Source organism: Adelges cooleyi, unplaced genomic scaffold, assembly GCF_023614345.1.
Source record: "Adelges cooleyi isolate 19-005CV unplaced genomic scaffold, UGA_ACOO_1.1 ACOO_flye_CR_arks_rails_tigmint_CR_PRNA_34, whole genome shotgun sequence".
Taxonomy (NCBI): Eukaryota; Metazoa; Arthropoda; class Insecta; order Hemiptera; family Adelgidae; genus Adelges; species Adelges cooleyi.
In genome coordinates, this window is record NW_026096013.1 from 539,782 (window position 1) to 563,279 (window position 23,498).

At 30.8% G+C, this 23,498-nt stretch overlaps 1 long non-coding RNA gene across 6 annotated transcripts; it reads left to right on the forward strand.

The window, feature by feature from the left end:
* The first annotated feature begins 4,786 nt into the window (after positions 1 to 4,786).
* On the forward strand, positions 4,787 to 12,898 carry LOC126840078 (uncharacterized). Of its 6 annotated transcripts, none has more exons than XR_007686035.1 (4): positions 4,787 to 5,005; positions 5,091 to 5,330; positions 6,247 to 6,596; positions 12,763 to 12,898. It is a non-coding gene; the product is annotated as an uncharacterized LOC126840078 (long non-coding RNA). The 6 variants fall into 6 exon arrangements; XR_007686036.1 differs by lacking the exon at positions 6,247 to 6,596 and adding an exon at positions 8,266 to 8,615; XR_007686038.1 differs by lacking the exon at positions 6,247 to 6,596 and adding an exon at positions 10,285 to 10,634.
* The last annotated feature ends 10,600 nt before the right edge of the window (positions 12,899 to 23,498 follow it).

The window sequence follows — 23,498 nt, forward strand, 5'->3', positions numbered from 1 at the left end:
ATAAAAGGTCTAAATAGCAGTAGTGCGTAGACTGAGCGTTGGACGACGTCTGACCATCGTGCCTTGTCGATAGACGGTATTTATGTGGTAGATTGGCCCTGGGTGTCGTGGGAACAGTTTACGTGGTTAGGCCACTAGCCGAAAAGACCCTTCTGAAGAAAAGGACGTGCAAAGTCGGATGTTCCTTTAAAGGTGGATAGCGAATGGTCTCCGTAGAAGCCGTAGGGCGAGGTGGAACCATGGGCTGAGGTTCTTCAACATTAGGATAGACACGATCCAATGTGTTGAGAGGATGTCCAGCTTCGTCATTGACGGTTGGCCTAGTTACAATCTCAGAACGAAAATTTAATGAGTGGTTACAAAATAAGCGTTTAGTTACATAGGTCGTCACATAATACATAGTGCAAAATATAATAATTGTACAAATGGTGTATAATAGCATATTGTGTCGATGGGTATTCACCATTACATTGTCGTGTAAATCTTTTTGATTTATCTTGTCAGGTATACTACCAAAGGTTCAGAAGTCGTTAAGGCGGTTAGTAATTACATGGTCAGATAAAACTGTATTAACATTTTTTTTTCCCTTTATTAATAAATATACAATCTGTTCCAAATAGGTACAATCAGAGTATTGGCTAAAATAATAGCATAACATGAAAAGAACATGATAAAAGAAGCCACCCATTGATGACACTTTTAAGTAATTATTTTTTTATATTTTTGTCTGATTTATGTCCGTTCAATCTGTTAATAGGTCTCTACACCATTTGCGCTTCAAGCAAATGCAAATTAATGTTAGTTATATTGGTCTTTGGAATAAAATCTATGTACTCTAGATTTTCGTTAATAATGTAAATGTATCTATTGTTAACTATATGGCTGGGTAAAGGTATTAGGTTGTATAAACTTAATTCGATTTGATTTACAATAGGTATATCTATAATAAAAACAATAGTTTGGTTTTTAGAAAATATGGTTATTTCTGAAATCTTTAATAACTCACCAACGTCAGCCGTAGTAAACCCTACTAGTAAGTCAGTTGATTTAGGTAATTGAACTTTAATGTTTTTAAGGATTTCTAAAAATTCACTAGGCGTTAAAATGATTGACTAAATTTCCCCCAGCTGTGATGTGTGTTAGATCGGATAATAAATTCGTGTCAGAGTCATATTGGTCAGTTAAGGTATTATAAATATTATAAAATACTCTGTAAGAGCTATACCTACTTCAAGTGAGTTTAGCTATAGTCTTAGTGTTTGTAATATAATTATTGAAGTCATAGTAAATAATGAGGTTCCATCTATCATTTGTGATTCAAACACCTTGGTTTTCGTAGAACAGGCCTGCATCAAACCTGTCACTGCCAGTCAACGTGGACTGTACTTGAGCAAGGTATCCTAAAGAAATGGCGATCCAGAATACTCTGTAACTTATTAAGTGGTATAATGAAATACGAGTATAGTTTCACTGGTCCAAAAATGTTTACTAAGCAATTAAGACAAGATATATATAGATAATACAAATATATATAACAACATTTAAGGTAATGTTGTTCAGAGTTCCATACATAGGTTTTTGTAATAAAGTTTTCTGACTATTCTATCAAAGATACATTTAGTAAGGGCTGTGTCCGAAACAGGACAATGTTCATGGGAAAAATTGGAATGGGACCTACCACAGAATACATTGTGGGTGTCAAATAGTCCTAACATGTTTCCCCTACCTGACGGTACCTGCCCTAGCATTTCTTCGTATAAAGTCCTACGTGGGCGAAGTCCGTTAGTGTAAGTGTATAAATACCATTGTTTTTGTCTTTCGCTGAAAGGTTTTACATAGAAAAGAATAATAATAAATAACATTCAAACAAAACTATGGAATTCTTACTTTAAGGCTCTAATGATACATTTATTGTATAATGTCAAGTAATATAATTAAAAATAACCCTTTTTTTAGATATACATTTATGCGCTTTTAACTTGGTGATCCTCTACCATGCTACGTGATAACTAGCCAGAGGACTACGCAAGTTCGTTCAGAAGATCAGACTAACCAGGCTGAGATATTTAGAAGCAACCGACCTTAAGGGTCGTATATTTAACCTCACTAAACAGCCGCTACTCTGGTTGACTTCCCTTAGCTAAACACTAATTAATTAACTATTTACCTACTTAAATTTTCCAATTGCTGACGAGAACATCCGAATTCCAAGTGAATATTTTAATTCAAAGGAATTGGATCCCTAGAGCTGCTTTACGCTTCTCAAGAGAATTAAATGAACCAGGCCAGACTCTCGGACTATGTTAAGATAGCTAAATTAATAGATGAATTATTAAATAAAACAATAATAAACAAACACAATGTTTTGTTGTTCTTAGGACTTGGAACATACACTGAGTCAAAACCATAAACAATTACGAAAAGAATCGGTTAACTACGCACACCATGCTTTAACAATTGAATAATTGATAAGTAGCAGACGATTGTAGCTAAACGACTGAGCGGCGACAAGCCCGTCGTATTGTCTTATATAGGGAGTAAATGCGTCATTACCAGGGTGGTGAAGTATGAAATGTTTCCTAGGATAATCATCCAAGCGTACAATTGTATGGTATGAGTCAGCATATGATATGTGTCCTGTTTATTTTAGTATATCCTTTTATACTTTTATAAAATATTGTATTATTACCACACAGTGTAGGACCTGGAAAACAAGTTTTTTGGAATACACAATGTAAAGAGAAATGTTATACATCGATTCAATAATTATTTCGTTGTCGGAAAGACGAAAACACTTTATTTTGTATGATACACACAAGCGAGAGACCTTATCAATGTAAAATATGCCTAACCATTTTTAAACCTAATTGAAAAGCTTATTTCGGCTAACGCCAATGATATTATTTAATATTATTGTTGTTTTTTGTATGAATAAATGTTTCATTCTCGAGTGTCCTATTGACAGTTATTCGTTTTTATAACTGTTTACATTGCACAACAATTATTGTGAAAATTGCCAATTTTAATTTCTAGCTTCAATAATAGTTGCAGAACATAATGTTGCTTGACTTGCTACGACTGGCAAACTTGTTCTCGACCATGACCCTAGCCGAATTGGCCGAACAACTCAACCTTAAAACGGCAAAAGATGCGGTAAACTATCTCTTGACAGTGGTAAATTTGAAACCGTCCACGCATACTGCTGTAGTTTTGCGCTAAAGTATAATATTTTAGAGAAAATCAAACGTGCTACACTACAAAATCGATGAAAAAAAAGGTATCGCTACTTCCAACATCAACGTTGACTATAGTTATGAGGACCCAGACGTTCTTATCTAGCTTCATATAAATAACATTATTGATACCATTGTTTAACAATAAAACCATTTTAGAAATTAAGAGGTAAATCCAGCGGTGGTAAAAGTGTCTGTGGTCAGTAGTGTTGAATGATAATAATTCTAACCTGACTGTAAAAACACATTGAGAATAGAATTTTCGTTCTCTTGTAAAATTGTACATGTATAAGTCAATTGTACCCGTTTGATTACCACCGCTTTAAGTCATAAAAAACTTCTAGTCACGTTTACGCAATTACTTATTATAAAAATACATAATGTTAAGTTTTATTTACACAATACATTTTTCTAACAATGAAATGTGTAGGAAACCTTAGCGTTACATAACTTAAATAACGATTTTTTTTTTAAATCAATTTTATTTAATGTAAAAATTCAATTCGTATTTAAAGTACTTTTATTTACTGTATCAAGTAATATAGTTTTGTCAATAATATTTTATTTGACTACTTCATTAATAATCTGTGGTTTTCAGTTCAAATTTATTTAATTTATTTGATATTTAAATGTGTGCCAAAATGTATTTGAAATTATTATTTGGACATTTGTGTTAATAAAATTAATATTGTATTTAAATAATGCCTATGTCTTTACGCAATATGTAGCGATATAAATTTAATTTAAGCTATTTATATACAAAATCTTTTTTTTTTATTATTATTAAGTATACATAGGATTACTTATATATTTTAGAATTTTCCGTTTCATACTATATCAATTCAATTATTTTTGTTTTCCTAAAAAAAGAAGAAGTATTTTTTTGCCAAGGAAGGTAACATTTTTTGTTATGACACTGTGTACAACCTGTGGGAATGCATTTTGTTTGTTAATGTGTTCTGTATATTAATATTGTGTTTATTTTGTCCTACAGCCTAAAATTATATTTGAACCGAAATACTTTTTGAACTACTACTTTTCGGGCGGTCTCATATACACAGCGATGAAAAACTTTGACAGAGCAATTACTTTTTTCGAAATTGTTTTCATGACAACATTTCCTGTAATTTCGCCAATCACGATTGATTCCTATAAGAAATTCATTTTACTTGTCTTCATACACTTCGGATCGGTACCAACATACTGTAACGTTGATCCCACAATCCTCGATGAATTGTATGGACCAACGTGTCAACCGTACTTAGATTTGGTACCACTTTATCAAAGTGGAAATTTAACAGCAGTCCACGCGACAATTGCTAAACACCAAGATATTTATGTAAGGTAAAACATATTTATCATATATTTACATTAACATCTGATATCTATTTGGACTGTTTTGCTTAATATTTGAATGTTTAATATGGTTCACGATAAATTTTTTTTTTTGAAGGGATAAAAATGTTGGATTGGTGAAACAACTTGTGAAATCTTTGAACCAGGCCAACTTGTTCTCGACCATGACCCTAGCCGAGTTGGCCGAACAACTCAACCTTAAAACGGCAAAAGATGCGGTAAACTATCTCTTGACAGTGGTAAATTTGAGACCGTCCACGCATACTGCTGTAGTTTTGCGCTAAAGTATAATATTTTAGAGAAAATCAAACGTGCTACACTACAAAATCGATGAAAAAGAAGGTATCGCCACTTACAACATCAACGTTGACTATAGTTATGAAGACCCAGACGTTCTTATCGGTATCATAAAAGAAGTAAATATGGATAATAATTTATCGAACTGTCTACTACTATCTGTGCACTTGTCAATTTTGTATTCAATATGTATATTTATTTTAGATTGAGCATAAAATCGAAGTGTCTAAAATATTGCAATCAGCCGAAGAAAACTTCAAGACTTATATTCCGCAAGCGCCAATTGTACAATCCCAGGCTGGGCCTAGTGGTGTGCTATTTAACCAGCGACAATTACCGCCAAGGGCAAGCAGCAACATTGATATTTTTGCGACATCGTTGCTTATGGAATGTGAACTGGAAAAAATCGAAGAAATGTCCGATACCGAGTAACTTTGAATTCTTGTATGTTAGTAAAATTGAAGTATAGCTTCATATAAATAACATTATTGATACCATTGTTTAACAATAAAACCATTTTAGAAATTAAGAGGTAAATCCAGCGGTGGTAAAAGTGTCTGTGGTCAGTAGTGTTGAATGATAATAATTCTAACCTGACTGTAAAAACACATTGAGAATAGAATTTTCGTTCTCTTGTAAAATTGTACATGTATAAGTCAATTGTACCCGCCGTTTGATTACCACCGCTTTAAGTCATAAAAAACTTCTAGTCACGTTTACGCAATTACTTATTATAAAAATACATAATGTTAAGTTTTATTTACACAATACGTTTTTCTAACAATGAAATGTGTAGGAAACCTTAGCGTTACATAACTTAAATAACGATTTTTTTTTTAAATCAATTTTATTTAATGTAAAAATTCAATTCGTATTTAAAGTACTTTTATTTACTGTATCAAGTAATATAGTTTTGTCAATAATATTTTATTTGACTACTTCATTAATAATCTGTGGTTTTCAGTTCAAATTTATTTAATTTATTTGATATTTAAATGTGTGCCAAAATGTATTTGAAATTATTATTTGGACATTTGTGTTAATAAAATTAATATTGTATTTAAATAATGCCTATGTCTTTACGCAATATGTAGCGATATAAATTTAATTTAAGCTATTTATATACAAAATCTTTTTTTTTTATTATTATTAAGTATACATAGGATTACTTATATATTTTAGAATTTTCCGTTTCATACTATATCAATTCAATTATTTTTGTTTTCCTAAAAAAAGAAGAAGTATTTTTTTGCCAAGGAAGGTAACATTTTTTGTTATGACACTGTGTACAACCTGTGGGAATGCATTTTGTTTGTTAATGTGTTCTGTATATTAATATTGTGTTTATTTTGTCCTACAGCCTAAAATTATATTTGAACCGAAATACTTTTTGAACTACTACTTTTCGGGCGGTCTCATATACACAGCGATGAAAAACTTTGACAGAGCAATTACTTTTTTCGAAATTGTTTTCATGACAACATTTCCTGTAATTTCGCCAATCACGATTGATTCCTATAAGAAATTCATTTTACTTGTCTTCATACACTTCGGATCGGTACCAACATACTGTAACGTTGATCCCACAATCCTCGATGAATTGTATGGACCAACGTGTCAACCGTACTTAGATTTGGTACCACTTTATCAAAGTGGAAATTTAACAGCAGTCCACGCGACAATTGCTAAACACCAAGATATTTATGTAAGGTAAAACATATTTATCATATATTTACATTAACATCTGATATCTATTTGGACTGTTTTGCTTAATATTTGAATGTTTAATATGGTTCACGATAAATTTTTTTTTTTGAAGGGATAAAAATGTTGGATTGGTGAAACAACTTGTGAAATCTTTGAACCAGGCCAACTTGTTCTCGACCATGACCCTAGCCGAGTTGGCCGAACAACTCAACCTTAAAACGGCAAAAGATGCGGTAAACTATCTCTTGACAGTGGTAAATTTGAGACCGTCCACGCATACTGCTGTAGTTTTGCGCTAAAGTATAATATTTTAGAGAAAATCAAACGTGCTACACTACAAAATCGATGAAAAAGAAGGTATCGCCACTTACAACATCAACGTTGACTATAGTTATGAAGACCCAGACGTTCTTATCGGTATCATAAAAGAAGTAAATATGGATAATAATTTATCGAACTGTCTACTACTATCTGTGCACTTGTCAATTTTGTATTCAATATGTATATTTATTTTAGATTGAGCATAAAATCGAAGTGTCTAAAATATTGCAATCAGCCGAAGAAAACTTCAAGACTTATATTCCGCAAGCGCCAATTGTACAATCCCAGGCTGGGCCTAGTGGTGTGCTATTTAACCAGCGACAATTACCGCCAAGGGCAAGCAGCAACATTGATATTTTTGCGACATCGTTGCTTATGGAATGTGAACTGGAAAAAATCGAAGAAATGTCCGATACCGAGTAACTTTGAATTCTTGTATGTTAGTAAAATTGAAGTATAGCTTCATATAAATAACATTATTGATACCATTGTTTAACAATAAAACCATTTTAGAAATTAAGAGGTAAATCCAGCGGTGGTAAAAGTGTCTGTGGTCAGTAGTGTTGAATGATAATAATTCTAACCTGACTGTAAAAACACATTGAGAATAGAATTTTCGTTCTCTTGTAAAATTGTACATGTATAAGTCAATTGTACCCGCCGTTTGATTACCACCGCTTTAAGTCATAAAAAACTTCTAGTCACGTTTACGCAATTACTTATTATAAAAATACATAATGTTAAGTTTTATTTACACAATACATTTTTCTAACAATGAAATGTGTAGGAAACCTTAGCGTTACATAACTTAAATAACGATTTTTTTTTTAAATCAATTTTATTTAATGTAAAAATTCAATTCGTATTTAAAGTACTTTTATTTACTGTATCAAGTAATATAGTTTTGTCAATAATATTTTATTTGACTACTTCATTAATAATCTGTGGTTTTCAGTTCAAATTTATTTAATTTATTTGATATTTAAATGTGTGCCAAAATGTATTTGAAATTATTATTTGGACATTTGTGTTAATAAAATTAATATTGTATTTAAATAATGCCTATGTCTTTACGCAATATGTAGCGATATAAATTTAATTTAAGCTATTTATATACAAAATCTTTTTTTTTTATTATTATTAAGTATACATAGGATTACTTATATATTTTAGAATTTTCCGTTTCATACTATATCAATTCAATTATTTTTGTTTTCCTAAAAAAAGAAGAAGTATTTTTTTGCCAAGGAAGGTAACATTTTTTGTTATGACACTGTGTACAACCTGTGGGAATGCATTTTGTTTGTTAATGTGTTCTGTATATTAATATTGTGTTTATTTTGTCCTACAGCCTAAAATTATATTTGAACCGAAATACTTTTTGAACTACTACTTTTCGGGCGGTCTCATATACACAGCGATGAAAAACTTTGACAGAGCAATTACTTTTTTCGAAATTGTTTTCATGACAACATTTCCTGTAATTTCGCCAATCACGATTGATTCCTATAAGAAATTCATTTTACTTGTCTTCATACACTTCGGATCGGTACCAACATACTGTAACGTTGATCCCACAATCCTCGATGAATTGTATGGACCAACGTGTCAACCGTACTTAGATTTGGTACCACTTTATCAAAGTGGAAATTTAACAGCAGTCCACGCGACAATTGCTAAACACCAAGATATTTATGTAAGGTAAAACATATTTATCATATATTTACATTAACATCTGATATCTATTTGGACTGTTTTGCTTAATATTTGAATGTTTAATATGGTTCACGATAAATTTTTTTTTTTGAAGGGATAAAAATGTTGGATTGGTGAAACAACTTGTGAAATCTTTGAACCAGGCCAACTTGTTCTCGACCATGACCCTAGCCGAGTTGGCCGAACAACTCAACCTTAAAACGGCAAAAGATGCGGTAAACTATCTCTTGACAGTGGTAAATTTGAGACCGTCCACGCATACTGCTGTAGTTTTGCGCTAAAGTATAATATTTTAGAGAAAATCAAACGTGCTACACTACAAAATCGATGAAAAAGAAGGTATCGCCACTTACAACATCAACGTTGACTATAGTTATGAAGACCCAGACGTTCTTATCGGTATCATAAAAGAAGTAAATATGGATAATAATTTATCGAACTGTCTACTACTATCTGTGCACTTGTCAATTTTGTATTCAATATGTATATTTATTTTAGATTGAGCATAAAATCGAAGTGTCTAAAATATTGCAATCAGCCGAAGAAAACTTCAAGACTTATATTCCGCAAGCGCCAATTGTACAATCCCAGGCTGGGCCTAGTGGTGTGCTATTTAACCAGCGACAATTACCGCCAAGGGCAAGCAGCAACATTGATATTTTTGCGACATCGTTGCTTATGGAATGTGAACTGGAAAAAATCGAAGAAATGTCCGATACCGAGTAACTTTGAATTCTTGTATGTTAGTAAAATTGAAGTATAGCTTCATATAAATAACATTATTGATACCATTGTTTAACAATAAAACCATTTTAGAAATTAAGAGGTAAATCCAGCGGTGGTAAAAGTGTCTGTGGTCAGTAGTGTTGAATGATAATAATTCTAACCTGACTGTAAAAACACATTGAGAATAGAATTTTCGTTCTCTTGTAAAATTGTACATGTATAAGTCAATTGTACCCGCCGTTTGATTACCACCGCTTTAAGTCATAAAAAACTTCTAGTCACGTTTACGCAATTACTTATTATAAAAATACATAATGTTAAGTTTTATTTACACAATACGTTTTTCTAACAATGAAATGTGTAGGAAACCTTAGCGTTACATAACTTAAATAACGATTTTTTTTTTAAATCAATTTTATTTAATGTAAAAATTCAATTCGTATTTAAAGTACTTTTATTTACTGTATCAAGTAATATAGTTTTGTCAATAATATTTTATTTGACTACTTCATTAATAATCTGTGGTTTTCAGTTCAAATTTATTTAATTTATTTGATATTTAAATGTGTGCCAAAATGTATTTGAAATTATTATTTGGACATTTGTGTTAATAAAATTAATATTGTATTTAAATAATGCCTATGTCTTTACGCAATATGTAGCGATATAAATTTAATTTAAGCTATTTATATACAAAATCTTTTTTTTTTATTATTATTAAGTATACATAGGATTACTTATATATTTTAGAATTTTCCGTTTCATACTATATCAATTCAATTATTTTTGTTTTCCTAAAAAAAGAAGAAGTATTTTTTTGCCAAGGAAGGTAACATTTTTTGTTATGACACTGTGTACAACCTGTGGGAATGCATTTTGTTTGTTAATGTGTTCTGTATATTAATATTGTGTTTATTTTGTCCTACAGCCTAAAATTATATTTGAACCGAAATACTTTTTGAACTACTACTTTTCGGGCGGTCTCATATACACAGCGATGAAAAACTTTGACAGAGCAATTACTTTTTTCGAAATTGTTTTCATGACAACATTTCCTGTAATTTCGCCAATCACGATTGATTCCTATAAGAAATTCATTTTACTTGTCTTCATACACTTCGGATCGGTACCAACATACTGTAACGTTGATCCCACAATCCTCGATGAATTGTATGGACCAACGTGTCAACCGTACTTAGATTTGGTACCACTTTATCAAAGTGGAAATTTAACAGCAGTCCACGCGACAATTGCTAAACACCAAGATATTTATGTAAGGTAAAACATATTTATCATATATTTACATTAACATCTGATATCTATTTGGACTGTTTTGCTTAATATTTGAATGTTTAATATGGTTCACGATAAATTTTTTTTTTTGAAGGGATAAAAATGTTGGATTGGTGAAACAACTTGTGAAATCTTTGAACCAGGCCAACTTGTTCTCGACCATGACCCTAGCCGAGTTGGCCGAACAACTCAACCTTAAAACGGCAAAAGATGCGGTAAACTATCTCTTGACAGTGGTAAATTTGAGACCGTCCACGCATACTGCTGTAGTTTTGCGCTAAAGTATAATATTTTAGAGAAAATCAAACGTGCTACACTACAAAATCGATGAAAAAGAAGGTATCGCCACTTACAACATCAACGTTGACTATAGTTATGAAGACCCAGACGTTCTTATCGGTATCATAAAAGAAGTAAATATGGATAATAATTTATCGAACTGTCTACTACTATCTGTGCACTTGTCAATTTTGTATTCAATATGTATATTTATTTTAGATTGAGCATAAAATCGAAGTGTCTAAAATATTGCAATCAGCCGAAGAAAACTTCAAGACTTATATTCCGCAAGCGCCAATTGTACAATCCCAGGCTGGGCCTAGTGGTGTGCTATTTAACCAGCGACAATTACCGCCAAGGGCAAGCAGCAACATTGATATTTTTGCGACATCGTTGCTTATGGAATGTGAACTGGAAAAAATCGAAGAAATGTCCGATACCGAGTAACTTTGAATTCTTGTATGTTAGTAAAATTGAAGTATAGCTTCATATAAATAACATTATTGATACCATTGTTTAACAATAAAACCATTTTAGAAATTAAGAGGTAAATCCAGCGGTGGTAAAAGTGTCTGTGGTCAGTAGTGTTGAATGATAATAATTCTAACCTGACTGTAAAAACACATTGAGAATAGAATTTTCGTTCTCTTGTAAAATTGTACATGTATAAGTCAATTGTACCCGCCGTTTGATTACCACCGCTTTAAGTCATAAAAAACTTCTAGTCACGTTTACGCAATTACTTATTATAAAAATACATAATGTTAAGTTTTATTTACACAATACATTTTTCTAACAATGAAATGTGTAGGAAACCTTAGCGTTACATAACTTAAATAACGATTTTTTTTTTAAATCAATTTTATTTAATGTAAAAATTCAATTCGTATTTAAAGTACTTTTATTTACTGTATCAAGTAATATAGTTTTGTCAATAATATTTTATTTGACTACTTCATTAATAATCTGTGGTTTTCAGTTCAAATTTATTTAATTTATTTGATATTTAAATGTGTGCCAAAATGTATTTGAAATTATTATTTGGACATTTGTGTTAATAAAATTAATATTGTATTTAAATAATGCCTATGTCTTTACGCAATATGTAGCGATATAAATTTAATTTAAGCTATTTATATACAAAATCTTTTTTTTTTATTATTATTAAGTATACATAGGATTACTTATATATTTTAGAATTTTCCGTTTCATACTATATCAATTCAATTATTTTTGTTTTCCTAAAAAAAGAAGAAGTATTTTTTTGCCAAGGAAGGTAACATTTTTTGTTATGACACTGTGTACAACCTGTGGGAATGCATTTTGTTTGTTAATGTGTTCTGTATATTAATATTGTGTTTATTTTGTCCTACAGCCTAAAATTATATTTGAACCGAAATACTTTTTGAACTACTACTTTTCGGGCGGTCTCATATACACAGCGATGAAAAACTTTGACAGAGCAATTACTTTTTTCGAAATTGTTTTCATGACAACATTTCCTGTAATTTCGCCAATCACGATTGATTCCTATAAGAAATTCATTTTACTTGTCTTCATACACTTCGGATCGGTACCAACATACTGTAACGTTGATCCCACAATCCTCGATGAATTGTATGGACCAACGTGTCAACCGTACTTAGATTTGGTACCACTTTATCAAAGTGGAAATTTAACAGCAGTCCACGCGACAATTGCTAAACACCAAGATATTTATGTAAGGTAAAACATATTTATCATATATTTACATTAACATCTGATATCTATTTGGACTGTTTTGCTTAATATTTGAATGTTTAATATGGTTCACGATAAATTTTTTTTTTTGAAGGGATAAAAATGTTGGATTGGTGAAACAACTTGTGAAATCTTTGAACCAGGCCAACTTGTTCTCGACCATGACCCTAGCCGAGTTGGCCGAACAACTCAACCTTAAAACGGCAAAAGATGCGGTAAACTATCTCTTGACAGTGGTAAATTTGAGACCGTCCACGCATACTGCTGTAGTTTTGCGCTAAAGTATAATATTTTAGAGAAAATCAAACGTGCTACACTACAAAATCGATGAAAAAGAAGGTATCGCCACTTACAACATCAACGTTGACTATAGTTATGAAGACCCAGACGTTCTTATCGGTATCATAAAAGAAGTAAATATGGATAATAATTTATCGAACTGTCTACTACTATCTGTGCACTTGTCAATTTTGTATTCAATATGTATATTTATTTTAGATTGAGCATAAAATCGAAGTGTCTAAAATATTGCAATCAGCCGAAGAAAACTTCAAGACTTATATTCCGCAAGCGCCAATTGTACAATCCCAGGCTGGGCCTAGTGGTGTGCTATTTAACCAGCGACAATTACCGCCAAGGGCAAGCAGCAACATTGATATTTTTGCGACATCGTTGCTTATGGAATGTGAACTGGAAAAAATCGAAGAAATGTCCGATACCGAGTAACTTTGAATTCTTGTATGTTAGTAAAATTGAAGTATAGCTTCATATAAATAACATTATTGATACCATTGTTTAACAATAAAACCATTTTAGAAATTAAGAGGTAAATCCAGCGGTGGTAAAAGTGTCTGTGGTCAGTAGTGTTGAATGATAATAATTCTAACCTGACTGTAAAAACACATTGAGAATAGAATTTTCGTTCTCTTGTAAAATTGTACATGTATAAGTCAATTGTACCCGCCGTTTGATTACCACCGCTTTAAGTCATAAAAAACTTCTAGTCACGTTTACGCAATTACTTATTATAAAAATACATAATGTTAAGTTTTATTTACACAATACGTTTTTCTAACAATGAAATGTGTAGGAAACCTTAGCGTTACATAACTTAAATAACGATTTTTTTTTTAAATCAATTTTATTTAATGTAAAAATTCAATTCGTATTTAAAGTACTTTTATTTACTGTATCAAGTAATATAGTTTTGTCAATAATATTTTATTTGACTACTTCATTAATAATCTGTGGTTTTCAGTTCAAATTTATTTAATTTATTTGATATTTAAATGTGTGCCAAAATGTATTTGAAATTATTATTTGGACATTTGTGTTAATAAAATTAATATTGTATTTAAATAATGCCTATGTCTTTACGCAATATGTAGCGATATAAATTTAATTTAAGCTATTTATATACAAAATCTTTTTTTTTTATTATTATTAAGTATACATAGGATTACTTATATATTTTAGAATTTTCCGTTTCATACTATATCAATTCAATTATTTTTGTTTTCCTAAAAAAAGAAGAAGTATTTTTTTGCCAAGGAAGGTAACATTTTTTGTTATGACACTGTGTACAACCTGTGGGAATGCATTTTGTTTGTTAATGTGTTCTGTATATTAATATTGTGTTTATTTTGTCCTACAGCCTAAAATTATATTTGAACCGAAATACTTTTTGAACTACTACTTTTCGGGCGGTCTCATATACACAGCGATGAAAAACTTTGACAGAGCAATTACTTTTTTCGAAATTGTTTTCATGACAACATTTCCTGTAATTTCGCCAATCACGATTGATTCCTATAAGAAATTCATTTTACTTGTCTTCATACACTTCGGATCGGTACCAACATACTGTAACGTTGATCCCACAATCCTCGATGAATTGTATGGACCAACGTGTCAACCGTACTTAGATTTGGTACCACTTTATCAAAGTGGAAATTTAACAGCAGTCCACGCGACAATTGCTAAACACCAAGATATTTATGTAAGGTAAAACATATTTATCATATATTTACATTAACATCTGATATCTATTTGGACTGTTTTGCTTAATATTTGAATGTTTAATATGGTTCACGATAAATTTTTTTTTTTGAAGGGATAAAAATGTTGGATTGGTGAAACAACTTGTGAAATCTTTGAACCAGGCCAACTTGTTCTCGACCATGACCCTAGCCGAGTTGGCCGAACAACTCAACCTTAAAACGGCAAAAGATGCGGTAAACTATCTCTTGACAGTGGTAAATTTGAGACCGTCCACGCATACTGCTGTAGTTTTGCGCTAAAGTATAATATTTTAGAGAAAATCAAACGTGCTACACTACAAAATCGATGAAAAAGAAGGTATCGCCACTTACAACATCAACGTTGACTATAGTTATGAAGACCCAGACGTTCTTATCGGTATCATAAAAGAAGTAAATATGGATAATAATTTATCGAACTGTCTACTACTATCTGTGCACTTGTCAATTTTGTATTCAATATGTATATTTATTTTAGATTGAGCATAAAATCGAAGTGTCTAAAATATTGCAATCAGCCGAAGAAAACTTCAAGACTTATATTCCGCAAGCGCCAATTGTACAATCCCAGGCTGGGCCTAGTGGTGTGCTATTTAACCAGCGACAATTACCGCCAAGGGCAAGCAGCAACATTGATATTTTTGCGACATCGTTGCTTATGGAATGTGAACTGGAAAAAATCGAAGAAATGTCCGATACCGAGTAACTTTGAATTCTTGTATGTTAGTAAAATTGAAGTATAGCTTCATATAAATAACATTATTGATACCATTGTTTAACAATAAAACCATTTTAGAAATTAAGAGGTAAATCCAGCGGTGGTAAAAGTGTCTGTGGTCAGTAGTGTTGAATGATAATAATTCTAACCTGACTGTAAAAACACATTGAGAATAGAATTTTCGTTCTCTTGTAAAATTGTACATGTATAAGTCAATTGTACCCGCCGTTTGATTACCACCGCTTTAAGTCATAAAAAACTTCTAGTCACGTTTACGCAATTACTTATTATAAAAATACATAATGTTAAGTTTTATTTACACAATACGTTTTTCTAACAATGAAATGTGTAGGAAACCTTAGCGTTACATAACTTAAATAACGATTTTTTTTTTAAATCAATTTTATTTAATGTAAAAATTCAATTCGTATTTAAAGTACTTTTATTTACTGTATCAAGTAATATAGTTTTGTCAATAATATTTTATTTGACTACTTCATTAATAATCTGTGGTTTTCAGTTCAAATTTATTTAATTTATTTGATATTTAAATGTGTGCCAAAATGTATTTGAAATTATTATTTGGACATTTGTGTTAATAAAATTAATATTGTATTTAAATAATGCCTATGTCTTTACGCAATATGTAGCGATATAAATTTAATTTAAGCTATTTATATACAAAATCTTTTTTTTTTATTATTATTAAGTATACATAGGATTACTTATATATTTTAGAATTTTCCGTTTCATACTATATCAATTCAATTATTTTTGTTTTCCTAAAAAAAGAAGAAGTATTTTTTTGCCAAGGAAGGTAACATTTTTTGTTATGACACTGTGTACAACCTGTGGGAATGCATTTTGTTTGTTAATGTGTTCTGTATATTAATATTGTGTTTATTTTGTCCTACAGCCTAAAATTATATTTGAACCGAAATACTTTTTGAACTACTACTTTTCGGGCGGTCTCATATACACAGCGATGAAAAACTTTGACAGAGCAATTACTTTTTTCGAAATTGTTTTCATGACAACATTTCCTGTAATTTCGCCAATCACGATTGATTCCTATAAGAAATTCATTTTACTTGTCTTCATACACTTCGGATCGGTACCAACATACTGTAACGTTGATCCCACAATCCTCGATGAATTGTATGGACCAACGTGTCAACCGTACTTAGATTTGGTACCACTTTATCAAAGTGGAAATTTAACAGCAGTCCACGCGACAATTGCTAAACACCAAGATATTTATGTAAGGTAAAACATATTTATCATATATTTACATTAACATCTGATATCTATTTGGACTGTTTTGCTTAATATTTGAATGTTTAATATGGTTCACGATAAATTTTTTTTTTTGAAGGGATAAAAATGTTGGATTGGTGAAACAACTTGTGAAATCTTTGAACCAGGACCAACTTGTTCTCGACCATGACCCTAGCCGAGTTGGCCGAACAACTCAACCTTAAAACGGCAAAAGATGCGGTAAACTATCTCTTGACAGTGGTAAATTTGAGACCGTCCACGCATACTGCTGTAGTTTTGCGCTAAAGTATAATATTTTAGAGAAAATCAAACGTGCTACACTACAAAATCGATGAAAAAGAAGGTATCGCCACTTACAACATCAACGTTGACTATAGTTATGAAGACCCAGACGTTCTTATCGGTATCATAAAAGAAGTAAATATGGATAATAATTTATCGAACTGTCTACTACTATCTGTGCACTTGTCAATTTTGTATTCAATATGTATATTTATTTTAGATTGAGCATAAAATCGAAGTGTCTAAAATATTGCAATCAGCCGAAGAAAACTTCAAGACTTATATTCCGCAAGCGCCAATTGTACAATCCCAGGCTGGGCCTAGTGGTGTGCTATTTAACCAGCGACAATTACCGCCAAGGGCAAGCAGCAACATTGATATTTTTGCGACATCGTTGCTTATGGAATGTGAACTGGAAAAAATCGAAGAAATGTCCGATACCGAGTAACTTTGAATTCTTGTATGTTAGTAAAATTGAAGTATAGCTTCATATAAATAACATTATTGATACCATTGTTTAACAATAAAACCATTTTAGAAATTAAGAGGTAAATCCAGCGGTGGTAAAAGTGTCTGTGGTCAGTAGTGTTGAATGATAATAATTCTAACCTGACTGTAAAAACACATTGAGAATAGAATTTTCGTTCTCTTGTAAAATTGTACATGTATAAGTCAATTGTACCCGCCGTTTGATTACCACCGCTTTAAGTCATAAAAAACTTCTAGTCACGTTTACGCAATTACTTATTATAAAAATACATAATGTTAAGTTTTATTTACACAATACATTTTTCTAACAATGAAATGTGTAGGAAACCTTAGCGTTACATAACTTAAATAACGATTTTTTTTTTAAATCAATTTTATTTAATGTAAAAATTCAATTCGTATTTAAAGTACTTTTATTTACTGTATCAAGTAATATAGTTTTGTCAATAATATTTTATTTGACTACTTCATTAATAATCTGTGGTTTTCAGTTCAAATTTATTTAATTTATTTGATATTTAAATGTGTGCCAAAATGTATTTGAAATTATTATTTGGACATTTGTGTTAATAAAATTAATATTGTATTTAAATAATGCCTATGTCTTTACGCAATATGTAGCGATATAAATTTAATTTAAGCTATTTATATACAAAATCTTTTTTTTTTATTATTATTAAGTATACATAGGATTACTTATATATTTTAGAATTTTCCGTTTCATACTATATCAATTCAATTATTTTTGTTTTCCTAAAAAAAGAAGAAGTATTTTTTTGCCAAGGAAGGTAACATTTTTTGTTATGACACTGTGTACAACCTGTGGGAATGCATTTTGTTTGTTAATGTGTTCTGTATATTAATATTGTGTTTATTTTGTCCTACAGCCTAAAATTATATTTGAACCGAAATACTTTTTGAACTACTACTTTTCGGGCGGTCTCATATACACAGCGATGAAAAACTTTGACAGAGCAATTACTTTTTTCGAAATTGTTTTCATGACAACATTTCCTGTAATTTCGCCAATCACGATTGATTCCTATAAGAAATTCATTTTACTTGTCTTCATACACTTCGGATCGGTACCAACATACTGTAACGTTGATCCCACAATCCTCGATGAATTGTATGGACCAACGTGTCAACCGTACTTAGATTTGGTACCACTTTATCAAAGTGGAAATTTAACAGCAGTCCACGCGACAATTGCTAAACACCAAGATATTTATGTAAGGTAAAACATATTTATCATATATTTACATTAACATCTGATATCTATTTGGACTGTTTTGCTTAATATTTGAATGTTTAATATGGTTCACGATAAATTTTTTTTTTTGAAGGGATAAAAATGTTGGATTGGTGAAACAACTTGTGAAATCTTTGAACCAGGCCAACTTGTTCTCGACCATGACCCTAGCCGAGTTGGCCGAACAACTCAACCTTAAAACGGCAAAAGATGCGGTAAACTATCTCTTGACAGTGGTAAATTTGAGACCGTCCACGCATACTGCTGTAGTTTTGCGCTAAAGTATAATATTTTAGAGAAAATCAAACGTGCTACACTACAAAATCGATGAAAAAGAAGGTATCGCCACTTACAACATCAACGTTGACTATAGTTATGAAGACCCAGACGTTCTTATCGGTATCATAAAAGAAGTAAATATGGATAATAATTTATCGAACTGTCTACTACTATCTGTGCACTTGTCAATTTTGTATTCAATATGTATATTTATTTTAGATTGAGCATAAAATCGAAGTGTCTAAAATATTGCAATCAGCCGAAGAAAACTTCAAGACTTATATTCCGCAAGCGCCAATTGTACAATCCCAGGCTGGGCCTAGTGGTGTGCTATTTAACCAGCGACAATTACCGCCAAGGGCAAGCAGCAACATTGATATTTTTGCGACATCGTTGCTTATGGAATGTGAACTGGAAAAAATCGAAGAAATGTCCGATACCGAGTAACTTTGAATTCTTGTATGTTAGTAAAATTGAAGTATAGCTTCATATAAATAACATTATTGATACCATTGTTTAACAATAAAACCATTTTAGAAATTAAGAGGTAAATCCAGCGGTGGTAAAAGTGTCTGTGGTCAGTAGTGTTGAATGATAATAATTCTAACCTGACTGTAAAAACACATTGAGAATAGAATTTTCGTTCTCTTGTAAAATTGTACATGTATAAGTCAATTGTACCCGCCGTTTGATTACCACCGCTTTAAGTCATAAAAAACTTCTAGTCACGTTTACGCAATTACTTATTATAAAAATACATAATGTTAAGTTTTATTTACACAATACATTTTTCTAACAATGAAATGTGTAGGAAACCTTAGCGTTACATAACTTAAATAACGATTTTTTTTTTAAATCAATTTTATTTAATGTAAAAATTCAATTCGTATTTAAAGTACTTTTATTTACTGTATCAAGTAATATAGTTTTGTCAATAATATTTTATTTGACTACTTCATTAATAATCTGTGGTTTTCAGTTCAAATTTATTTAATTTATTTGATATTTAAATGTGTGCCAAAATGTATTTGAAATTATTATTTGGACATTTGTGTTAATAAAATTAATATTGTATTTAAATAATGCCTATGTCTTTACGCAATATGTAGCGATATAAATTTAATTTAAGCTATTTATATACAAAATCTTTTTTTTTTTTATTATTAAGTATACATAGGAGTGGAAATAAATATTAATTAAATTTATATATATATATATCAAAGAAACAAATAATTTTTTCTGTTCATATAAGTTTATTTAACACTGGTTAGAATTTTTCTTTTCAAATTGATAATTATAGCTTAAATTTTGAGATGTATTACAGTATCAGTAAATGCAACAGTTCTTTACAAGTTTCAACCAATTTTACAAATGAGTACTTAAAATGTAAACTTAACATGTAGTGTGCAATCCATGATGTAAAATGATTTTATTAAAGTAAATTGAAACAATAAATAACAAAGCATAATTTATAAGTGTCATTAATTTTACGTACAATGTATTGTTATAAAAATGTCAAATCAAATAAGTAAAACATGTTATCTGTATAAGGAGTTAATGTTGAAAAACTATAAAAACTGGCATAAAAGTTTAACTATAAATTGTTTTATAATATATGAAAATAATAAAACACGTTTAATTTAGTTTTAAAATTAAAGTTGAGAATAATTTTAATTTTGTTTTTTCATGATATGAAACATCTGTTTGAAATTTAAATTAATGCGTTTAAAAATTAAGATTTGTTTCACATGTCCAATATTTAAGAAATTAAAAACTCATGATAGCATCAGAAAATGTTTTCAGTTTTTTTTTACAAAAATATATATAAATATATCTTACGTATATATTCATTATTCATTTTATATATTATCATCGTAAGACTGTGAAACATTTTGAGTTTTATAAATGTTAGTGAATTGTTTTTTCAAATATTCGCATAGGTACTCTTTTTGCTTTAAATTTTGTATAATGGTACCTTAATTGTTTTAGCACCGTTACATTTAACAACAAAAACTTGTAACTCATATAGAGCCTTTAACGTAAACAATATTATCATCGTAAGACTGTGCAACATTTTGAGTTTTGCCAATCGCCAGGAAATACGTTTACTGCTACCCATTGAAATAATGTATGTTATTTAAACAAAGCACAGAAGTTTATAAAATTATTTTGTTTTGTAATAACAAGCGACCGTATCTCTGTTACACCAGCTTAAACAGTAACTACTTGGTTAATACATATCGAACAAATTCGCTCTTTTACTCGCTTAAATATATTACGGCGACATACGCAATAGGGTCAGATATCCTAAACACAACTCTACTTCAGCCGCCTTTCGTCCTATTGCTCTTTCGTCGGCATTATGCAAGACTGTGGAACACATAATTAAGAACCGATTGGATTGGTTTATCGAAAAATACAATTTTCTTCCCAATAATCTTTTCGGTTTCCGCAGAGGCTTAGGAACCATGGAGTGCCTTTCCACTCTTACTGGTTCCATCTACAAATCATTTTGTAGCAAATCCTTTTGTTCAGCAGCTTTTGTTGATATTAAGGATGCATTCGATTCACAATTCCATTTCAGCTCTAGCCTCTGCGAGTTAAATTAATTTTTTGTTTTCATTATTTTTCTGTATCATTTTAATAATTAATTTTTATAATAATGAACACATTAAGAGGAAATAAGTGTGTATTTGTTAACTGCGGGAAAAACAAAAGAGAAGACCCAGCTCTCAAATTACACCGTTTCCCGAAGGATGGCCGTTCAAGGCAATGGGTATTGAGCTCAGGTACGTACAATTTAAATCATCTATACAAATTTAACTAGCGTCCGTGAGAGACGCGGATATGCGGGGCCCGGGGCCCCAAAAACATTTTTTCGTGAAGCCATCAAAATTGACCAAAAAACCCGAATTTTGATTTTTTTATTTTAATGCTAAAAACGATGGCACAAAATTTGCGGAAACGCTTAGTTTTGAAGTTACAGCTACTTGAACTTAGAAAATTATCTTAATTAATATTAACCGCTCTATGTTTTAATAATATTTAATAAATAGAAACATGTAATAGCAAAAAATTAAAACATTGAAAGACATTTTGACTAGTTCAAAACAAAACTAAGTAATTGGCTACTTAATATTTAAGCAAACACTTGGAACGACTATAATGGTTTTATAATTTAAATAAATTTGATAATCAACCATAAAGTTTTAGTTTGTCAGTTAATTTTTTTTGCTTTGGTGTATATTTTATTTATACATTTTTTTTTATAATAAACTAACTGGTTATTATAGGAACCCTCAAAATTGAACGAGGGAGGAAGTAGGGATTGTCTGGTCCCTGGCAGCGACGGCGGTGGTGCCATTAGACGTGATCGAGGACGTAGGCATGACAGTCGGCCTAACCCGTGCACAGCCGCCTTTAATGGAGCCACATTTAACGGCCAGGTGGTTGTGTACTCTGGGCCGGTGATAAGGCCTTCGTCCTCGTCGCGGCGACACCGTCGAGGTATCCGGAAAACCCCACGTAGTAAACATAAGTGACATTTATAAATAAAGAAACATTTTCTTTTCTACATTTAATTTGATTGATGTTTTAGACTGTTACCAGTGTGGGGTCGATGGCCAGCTCGCCAGGAACTGCTCGGCATCAGGAAACTCATTCTGGCAGTCCTACACCAGGTCCTGCTGGGGTGTCTCAGTTAATGATGTCACCATCGCCGTCACTGAACGATCATTCGGAGTGGACGAGTGATTGTTTAGAGCGACGACGGAGACAGCAACATCTGGGACACCGAATGGGTCGACAACGGACTTGACGACCATTGTGGCCCATTTGGATATTAACAATCAGATGAGAAATCCAGATGGGGCAGACAATCCGCAACAGGAAGTCTAGACGGAGGACAGTGATCAAAATTATTTGTCTTTAAGACAAGATAAATTTATGTGCAGGATAATTTAATAATATAATTTATTTTAAAAACCATTGAAACTTCATTATTTTTATATTATAAAATAATAAAAAATTAACTATAACTTAAGAAAATATTAATTTATTTTCTAAAAAAAAAATAGTGTTTTTTCCATAATCTTCTCATATTTTATATATATATATACTTTCTTGTGTTGACATTTACAATAATACTTTATAAGCAATAAGTATTGTATTTGAATTTTTTTTGTTTTTTAGTGCTCTGTCCTCTGGCTAGACTTCCTGTTTTTTATATATAAAAAAAAAAATACAAAAAAAAAGAAAAAACCAAAAAATTTTATTTTGTGATTTGTTAACTTATAAGACTGATATGTTAAATACTGTTAGGAATTTGTTTTATTTGTTTAAAAACACAATGATTTCCATTGTTTTCATGTATTTTTAAACAAAGTTTAATCATTTTAATTAAATAATCTTAATTTGTTGAATTAAAATATAATATTATTATCTTTAGTCTAGTTAATACTATTTAAATGGGAAACTTCACCGTCTTACGGGCA